The 8,424-nt window shown below is 43.9% G+C and overlaps 2 long non-coding RNA genes across 4 annotated transcripts in view; both read right to left on the minus strand.

Annotated features, from left to right (window-relative positions):
* The window catches only part of LOC135242718 (uncharacterized), a 32,994-nt gene extending 24,857 nt beyond the window's left edge, over positions 1-8,137 (minus strand). For all 3 annotated transcript variants that reach the window (XR_010326443.1, XR_010326442.1, XR_010326444.1), the window contains exons 1-2: positions 7,846-8,137; positions 7,401-7,533 (exon numbers count right to left, since the gene is read on the minus strand). This is a non-coding gene — a long non-coding RNA (uncharacterized LOC135242718). The remainder of the gene's footprint in view (positions 1-7,400; positions 7,534-7,845) is intronic.
* On the minus strand, positions 85-6,941 carry LOC135242717 (uncharacterized). Its single transcript, XR_010326441.1, has 2 exons — positions 2,798-6,941; positions 85-2,062 (listed from the first exon to the last, which is right to left on the minus strand). It is a non-coding gene; the product is annotated as an uncharacterized LOC135242717 (long non-coding RNA).
* Positions 8,138-8,424: the final 287 nt, after the last annotated feature.

An 8,424-nucleotide genomic window follows, 5' to 3' on the forward strand; every position in this document is an offset into this window, starting at 1 on the left:
TACAGCATGAACTCTGATTGGTTGTTTGTTATACAGAGTTGCCCTATAGGTTGCAATTTCTACCACTGTGTCTTATTGGTTGTCTTTGTAAAACAATGGCGGACTCTCACATGCACGTGAGGTTTTGGAATACACAAATCTGTCTGTCTCCTACAGCACAAACTTTCTGTATCCTAACAGTCCCTCCTTTTGACACAACATGAATCTCATGGTTAAGTCAATTTTACAGTTACATTTATTTAGTCATTGTTCAGGGTGAGGGCGAAAACCTGTCAAAAACCTGTGTTAGGAAAACTTCAGGCAAAATTCCCTCACGTCCCCTTTACGGGCGAACGAGATGTACTCCAAGAACATAACTTGTAAAGAAAAAAGTCCTTCTGTTGCTGGCTGGATGGATAGTGACATTGGTTTGGTAGGGAAGGCTCGATTCAAGGCTTGGTGGGATTTCTTGCAATTTACTCCTGGTTTGCAGCAACATGGTCTTGGAGGGGTGGTGTCCTCGGCGCCGGTATGGTGTCATGGGAGTGTACTCTCCGGCATATGAGGAAGAAAACAGAATACCATGTGAGGGCATTATCAAGTACTCCCAAGTTATTACAACTTGGTTCTATATTATGTATGCTGTCGGAGTCTTTGTATAGTGAACAACTTGTGTGGTTTGCTCATTAGTTTTACCACAGATTAACTGTACGAAAATTAATTTCACACCTTTAATTATCAATGCCAGTACAGTTAATCCCAGTATAATCAGAAAAATGTATTCAACTACAATTTTGCCAAGGTCACCCAAATAGCTCGATAACCATTCAAGAAAACCAGGTGTTGTAGGTGATATTTCATGTGCGGACCGGGAAACATCATTGATTTTTGAGATCACACGTTTCAGGTCATCCTGATTATCGGGAATATAGGAACAGCATTCGATGCCAATTATTTTACATGTCCCACCCTGAGCTGAGAGGATATAATCTAATGCAGCTCTGTTCTGTAGAGCCATCACTCTGACAGCTGTCAATTCCTCTGAAATTTTGCCTAGACCTAATGCCGTGCTATTGGCCAAAAGCTCTACCTCTTTGGAGAGGTCGCCAATTTGATCTAGAGCGGACATAACCCCATAAGTAGGAATGAGAGCACCAAGTGCTCTGTTCCAAACAGACTGATGGTGAGTTCCAAAGACGTCAGTTGATCTTTCATATCTGACTCGGTCCGGTAGAATAGATGTAATTCTCATGGCCGGGACCAAATGTCCTAAGGCGCAGATACCAGACCATGAATTAGGCAACTCAGAATAGGCATTGTTCCCACAAACCCAATAGACTCCCATAGCTGTGTGGTTTTGTACAGGTTTATCATGGTAGTTAATAACCGTATTGCAGTCCAGGGTCTCTCCAACATAAATAGAGCCATTTTGTTTGAGGCACCACAGATATGGGCCAAGAGACAGAGCAATGTTAATGGGTTCAGGATCACATATATGTTTAGGTCTGGTAACAAGTTCACTTTTGCTATCGCTATCTGCAGTGTTATACTTGGAGGCGATAGGTACGGACATCATTGGAACACCAAGTGCGACAGAATGTGGTATTAATCCACAGACATAGCAGCCAGTCTTATTTGCATGTTTGGCTGTCATGTGAACTAATTGCATGTAAATGTTATTGTCCACAGCACTTACTCCACCATGGCTCAAAACTGTGATTATAATTACAAATGAATTCAGCATGTTGGATGGGAGCATAACTTGAATGCTCAATTTGGTTGAGTATGTGAAAAAAATTGGAACGTTTGCACCTGATTCGTGAAGGCTGCAGTCGTCCGTGGCAGGGAGTTCTTCAGGCTTTTTGAGGTCTTCGGGTGATGGGCATGGTTTGGTCCGGGATTGGTGGATCCAGACCGGGATGCCTGTAACTCGAAGAGCAGTCTCAGAGGTTAGTAAGACCTGGTGTGGTCCTTGCCATCGAGGTTGGAAAGATCTAGGATGAGGGGCTCTTATCATAACCCATTGTCCAGGTTCATATGTCTGCGATTCTTGCCCCCCCTCCTTTTGTTTATCTTTCAGAGTCTTGGTCATTTTGGGAGACCACCAATGAAGTGACATGTTGTGCCGCATTGTTCTTTCTCCATTGTGTGCAATGCCATGGTATACTTCACAAAGCAATGAAAGGATGCTCTGAGGGGCAACAACTTTCCCGTCCTGTGTGTGCCAAATGTTGTCATCATTAAGAGTGTATGCATTTTCAATCCACGTCCATTTTTCAGCTCTTGTACAGGCATCCTGTAGTTTAGCTATGTCAATGTTAGTTGGACCCGACATGTCAATAGCTGCAATTTTGTAAGTAGGCAGGGAGTCATTTAAAGCTGCTGCTTTGGCAGCTTCATCTGCCCAGTGGTTACCCAAGCTGATTGCATCTTGTCCTTTAGTGTGCGCTTTCACTTTTACAACTGCTAGTTTGTTTGGTAGTTTAGAGGCAGTTATGAGATTCTGAACAACCCCCCCATTTTTTATCGGGGTACCTGATGAAGTCAGGAAACCCCGAGATGACCAGTTAACCATAAAGTCATGGACAACACCAAATGCATACCTGGAATCAGTGTATATAGTAAGTCGTTTCCCAGAACCCAACTCACAGGCATGAGTGAGGGCAACAAGTTCAGCCACCTGTGCTGAATCTGAACTTGGAAGGCGGCCTGATGCCATTACCTGACCAGCAATGTCAACAACTGCATATCCTGTAACTGGGTGGGCCCCATTGTAAAAACGAGATTGTTTCACAGGTGAGGGCATAGTCCCTGTTACCTCAAGTGGTGGTAATGGTGCAGCTCCACAATCCAGTTTGTGCACAGACCAGCATGCAGGGAATGTTGCACATAAAGCTTGGAACTTGTTAGTCAAATCCCAGGAATGGACAATAGGTGTTGCAACAGATGCTATAGCAGTATGGGAAAGAGCAGCTAATGGCAATGTCTTGCGTTTATGAGAAGCGTCACAAACTGATAAAGCCATAGGCGAGTCTGCAACAGTAGCTTTCAGTAATCTCATGCCGTCAGAACCGAGGATGGTACCTTCTGCAGTCCTACAAATGAAAAATGATTGTGTCCAATAAGCATTATTGGATTCCACAAGTACTGGAAAGGATTTATATGCGCGGACAGAATTACCCCCAATGCCAGCAAGATCAATGGAATGCTTTGTACAAGGGAGCGGTAGGTCAGTGATAGAAACAGAAGCGCCAGTATCAATTAGCATATCGCATGGTCGGCCTCCTACCCACGCACTAAGATACGGTCTGCAATGAGCCTGAGTTTCTATACTACTGACTGAAAAGGAGGCCGGTAATTCCTATGCTTTCAAACTGTTTAACATGGCGACAAGTTGTTCTCGGTTCAAATGCGCGTAATCGTCATTGGAGCAGTGCGCGATAGGCCCAGCTTCTTTGTCTGAGGTTGCGTATCCTCCACTGGAGGCGTGCGCCTTCGGTAGGGCAGCTAAACATTGTGGCGCTCGATGTCCCTGTTCTCCACATCGAAAGCATTTATCTGCTTCTTTGTTTGGGGGGGTGTTACGCCTACTTCTCCTATAGTCCCTCCCTTTGCATCGATCCGTGCTATGGCCCGTTTTCCCACAATTATCGCACTTCAGAGAGTTGTAGCGAACAGCAGCAATGGGATGTAAAGTTGAACTCTTCTTCCGTATCTGTTCCTCTAATCGCGAGGCCCACGAAACAATGTCACTAAACGTATTACCCGGGTGTATGCCGATTGCTAGTACCTTCTGAATATGCGGGGCAGCCTCTGCCAGTAATTGTTGCGTAAAAACAGCCATGTCTCTATTTGGATTAGGGAAGCCACAATGCGTTTCAAATGCTTCATACTTCCGATCGGCGTATTCAGCAAAGGGCAAGCTATTTTGTACTACTGCCGTGAAACAATGCCATTTTGGCGCACCTTTACCTAAAGCAGTCTTTACAGCCTCGCAGAAACCGGTAATCGCGTTTTGTAATTCATTATGATTCGCCCAGGGGCCAGATGCCCATGGTTCCTGTCGGAGATCAGCTGGTTCAATTTTGTTCCAGCTTGAAACTGGACATTTTGCACGCACAACTGAAAACATGTCTAGAGGGTGTAGAGACATGCTACGCTGTAGCTCATTTAGTTGTCGCCAAAACGGTAAATTGTCGTCTTGCGCATTAAGATTCGGCAAATCCTTTAATAAAGCTCTCATTTCGATCAGGCTTAAAGGAACGTGATCAACATGCAGTCGTTGTTCATTTCCTCTACCGCGAATTTTAGTAACCATAGGTGCCATGGGCACCGTTTTATTCTCCTTTTCAAAATACAGTGGGTCAGTTATAGTGTGACAATTTAAATCTGGGTACAAAGATGGAACACCTTTTATTTCAGTCGGAATGCACGCAAGCGCTGTGCTCTGGTCAGAGCTGTTGCCTTTGTTCTCAAGAGATTCTATCTTCTTACGCAGACCAGCTAATTTCGTATCTTGTGCTTGTAGCCGATTATACATTTCGTCACACTTCTCTATGAGCCTCATATGCTCCGTAATTAGTACAATGGTACCGTAAGCCGTCCTATTCTTTTTTTGTTTCCCCCACCATTCTAAGGAATCCGGCGTGGATCCTTCGGGGTCCCAGCCATTTTTACTCATCGCCTTTGCTTGCTTTACATACTTTTGCTGCAGATATGTGGTTATACTCCCGTTTGCATTCTCCTTGTTTGGGGCCATTTTTGCTCGCGAATTATACTTTGTTGGTAATAAGTTACGTCTCTCTGTATAAACGCACGTTACTGGCTAATAGGTTACTAAAGACAATCAACACGAAACAATAAAGACTAAGAGGCCAATATTAAACGTAAAATTCAATAATGTCCACAAAACTTGTCGGGAGTGCGACACACACGCTCTCTCACGACCTGAAACAGAGACAGACTACCCACGTGAAAGAAACTCCGTCTCTCAACCCTGGGCCCGGGGCGTCACTGACTGACTCTCCCTTAAACGAACAAACAAAGATGCGGCTTTGCGCTTCTGTGCTGTGGGCGACACACTCGCTTACCACGGCCACGCAACCACGTGTAGAATTTAGCCTGGATTCACACTTTCCATAGGCAGGGGTGACTCACAAACACCCGGTCACAATAGGCTTAATACACAGGCCTATATCACAGTCAGCAGCACTGGTAACACATCATCAGCACTGATATTTATAACAAACAATCGTGTAACGTTACACAGACGTTATACCAAAAGACACAGTTTTTAAGCACAAACAACTGATCGCTTCTACACCGGTCAAGATATACGTTATCGTACCACTGGGTGGAGCGTTCCAGACTTCCGCAGTTTTGCCGTCCAATTCGCCAAGCCAATGGTAGTAAAACCCGTTTACTCACTTTTTTGGTCAGGAAAACAACGAAGTTCTGGAAGACGAATCCACCCTGCTTGCAGCGCCAAATTGTTGGTAACCAGAAATGTTGCCAAGAACAATAGTGACCGTCGTTCCAGGTAGAAGCAGATCCGAAGTTAGTGTTTAAAATCAGGAAGCATTTATTATACAGAAAGCCAGCAACAGGGATTCACACAAAAATGTCCAATTCAACTGTTCGAGTTTGTGGAGTTTATACAGTTACATTTACATATATTCAAATTTGTGCGCAGAATACAGCATGAACTCTGATTGGTTGTTTGTTATACAGAGTTGCCCTATAGGTTGCAATTTCTACCACTGTGTCTTATTGGTTGTCTTTGTAAAACAATGGCGGACTCTCACATGCACGTGAGGTTTTGGAATACACAAATCTGTCTGTCTCCTACAGCACAAACTTTCTGTATCCTAACAGTACCCTGTAGAAGGCTGTGTGTCAGTGAAAAAGAGCTTCATTGAAAACACACAGATAGAGCACTGCATCGCCTCAGCAGGAAAAGCAGACATCAGAGTTCGGCCCACAGTCCAGCCAAGGGCCTAAGGCAAAGCCAAAGGACCATATAGTGGCAAAACACCAATCAAACATTGGCTTTACCTCCAGCTAAAAAAAAACACTCGTCTGTTAGAACTGGAGGCTGAAAGTGGCACACCACTTTTTCATTCCCCATAGTGACATATGGGCAGTAAAGGTCACAGTTGAGGACACCACATGGACCCACAAATCACAGTAAAACAAGGTGTTATGAAGTATTGTGTACTGTTAATGGCCCACTTGAAGTACACAGCTCCTGCCCTTGCAGTTCAGTATTACCCTGAAGAGCAGTACATTAACCTAAATAAGCACCTTTTGCTTGACTTTTCTTCCTGAATCTGAGGAGCTCTTGAATAAAGAGGACGCTAACTACATGCCAATTAACATGTGCCCCCGAACATCATTTGAACTACAGCCACTCCACTGTAAACACCCAGCTCTCTTCGGAAGCTTTCAGCAAAGTATAGTAGGTAAGAAGAGCCAACTGCATTTGCTTGCATTGACATGTGTAAAAACAGCCCTTGTTACCAGTTTCACACGTTTTGTTTTATGTGTAGGTCACTTTGACGCAAAAGGCAAGACGTTCTGCAGAACTTTGGACAAAGTATTTTTTCCTCTCTGAAATCTGATGGCCTCAAATTGCAGTTTGAATGCAAATGAACAGATTGGGCCCGTGAGGTAATGTTGCATAATGCATAAATATAACTAGGGGAAAGATGAATTTAATCATGCAGAAACACTTGCACGAATCAACTTCTTGAGCAGAGTTGTGTGTGGATTAGCGTCTCACCTACTCAGGCTCATTGGATCCGCGCGAGTCCCTTGTGGCAATCTAAAAACAAAGCTATACGCCACAAACATCGGATTGTATATAAAACAAGGCAAATGCCTGTGCGACAGTAGCAATACTGATAATCCGTTAGTCAGTGATGGAGAGCTAACATTAGCGACGTCAGTTTATGTAAATTACACCGCACCACTTACTTCAATCGCAACGGGCGTGATCAGAAGTTAATGATGCGATGATGAGCAAACGAAAAAACGGTAGAAATGCAAAATTAGACTAGTTTTATTTGTGAAATTAAAAGCTAAAGAATACATTCTTTCAAGGTCCAATTGTCCATATTTCCGTGCTTAGCCCCATTGCGATCTCTCTATATCTATCTAACGAGCGAGCTGATCTAGGCTGACCAGACCTTTACCCCGGAAATCTTTTTCTTTTTTGGGACCATAATGCTTGCCAGGCCCTGGTCCTGTTTTGAAATCCAATATAGGGTCACCCGAGATAACCAATTACCTCCGACAGCGTTTGAAACTCATTATGAAAAAAGAGAGCGCATTTTAAACCTGATGGACAGCGCTGCTTCAGCCGTCTCAAGCGAACGTTCCTTTTATCCTAACTACAGTTCTACCTAGAAACGCATACAAACCGTGCCTTTTCTTGGAAAGCTGCCGAAGGTCAAAACAGGTCCAGAAAACTCGTTCATCCCTCAGTTCATCCTCTCTGCAGCCTGGAGACCACGGAAAAAGCCTTGGGCAGCGGAGCGCATCGACCGCCACCTGCTGTCAGAAATATGAACTGCATATTTGTACGAGTACAGCGTTAAGAGCCAAACTGACAGACTTCACCTGGGTAACGACAGATAGCGCATTTTTAACCTGGCGGTTTGAACGGCAAACAGTTCACACCTGAAGCTCCCAAGTGCCTTTCCTTTTGCCAAATAATATTCAGTTAGTATCTCTGAGTATACTGACAGCCAACAATTCAACAGTTAACGTTAGTCGTTCGGCAAGCTACCTGTACCAGCTTGGTAACCGTTAAATGAACTAAATTGAAAAGATTATTCCTAGCTCGCCGTGATGCTCGCCATTTACCTCGGTGTTTGTTCTTTAAATGGTGGCTGGAGCCAATTGGTCATGGCAAAATTCCAACTGGTTCCCTAAAATTTCGACATTACCGCCTCACTTGGTTAGGTCGGGGTCAACGGGGCATGTTTAATAGGTAGCAACAAGAACAACAGGCTAGTTTAGTTAACACAGTCGATTTACGCGCGAGAATAACGCTAATCCTTGATTGGCGCAGGTTCGTCACATGACACAAATAAAGCGAGTGTAAGAAACAGAACCACAAATTCTTAGTAGTACCCGCAGTATAATTTACATACTCAAACCCTTAAATACACCATTATCACCCGTATATTTCAATGGTGTTGGTCCTTATTTAGTGATTTGGAACTCAAAAATTCAGCTTTCAGACTTACCTCAGAAATTTCCCCTACAATCCAACTAACACCCGCTTCTCCGACAGTATGGAATAATGATTTCAGTTTGGGTTGAGGATGCTTTTGGATTGTTCTCACCCCGTCCAAGCAGTCAGCCACACCTACTCTTACTATGTGGCATGGTGCTCCTCATAAGAAATATATATATAAATCATTCCATGCATCGCAGTAT

The sequence above is a fragment of the Anguilla rostrata genome, chromosome 16 (genome assembly GCF_018555375.3).
Source record: "Anguilla rostrata isolate EN2019 chromosome 16, ASM1855537v3, whole genome shotgun sequence".
Lineage (NCBI taxonomy): Eukaryota > Metazoa > Chordata > Actinopteri > Anguilliformes > Anguillidae > Anguilla > Anguilla rostrata.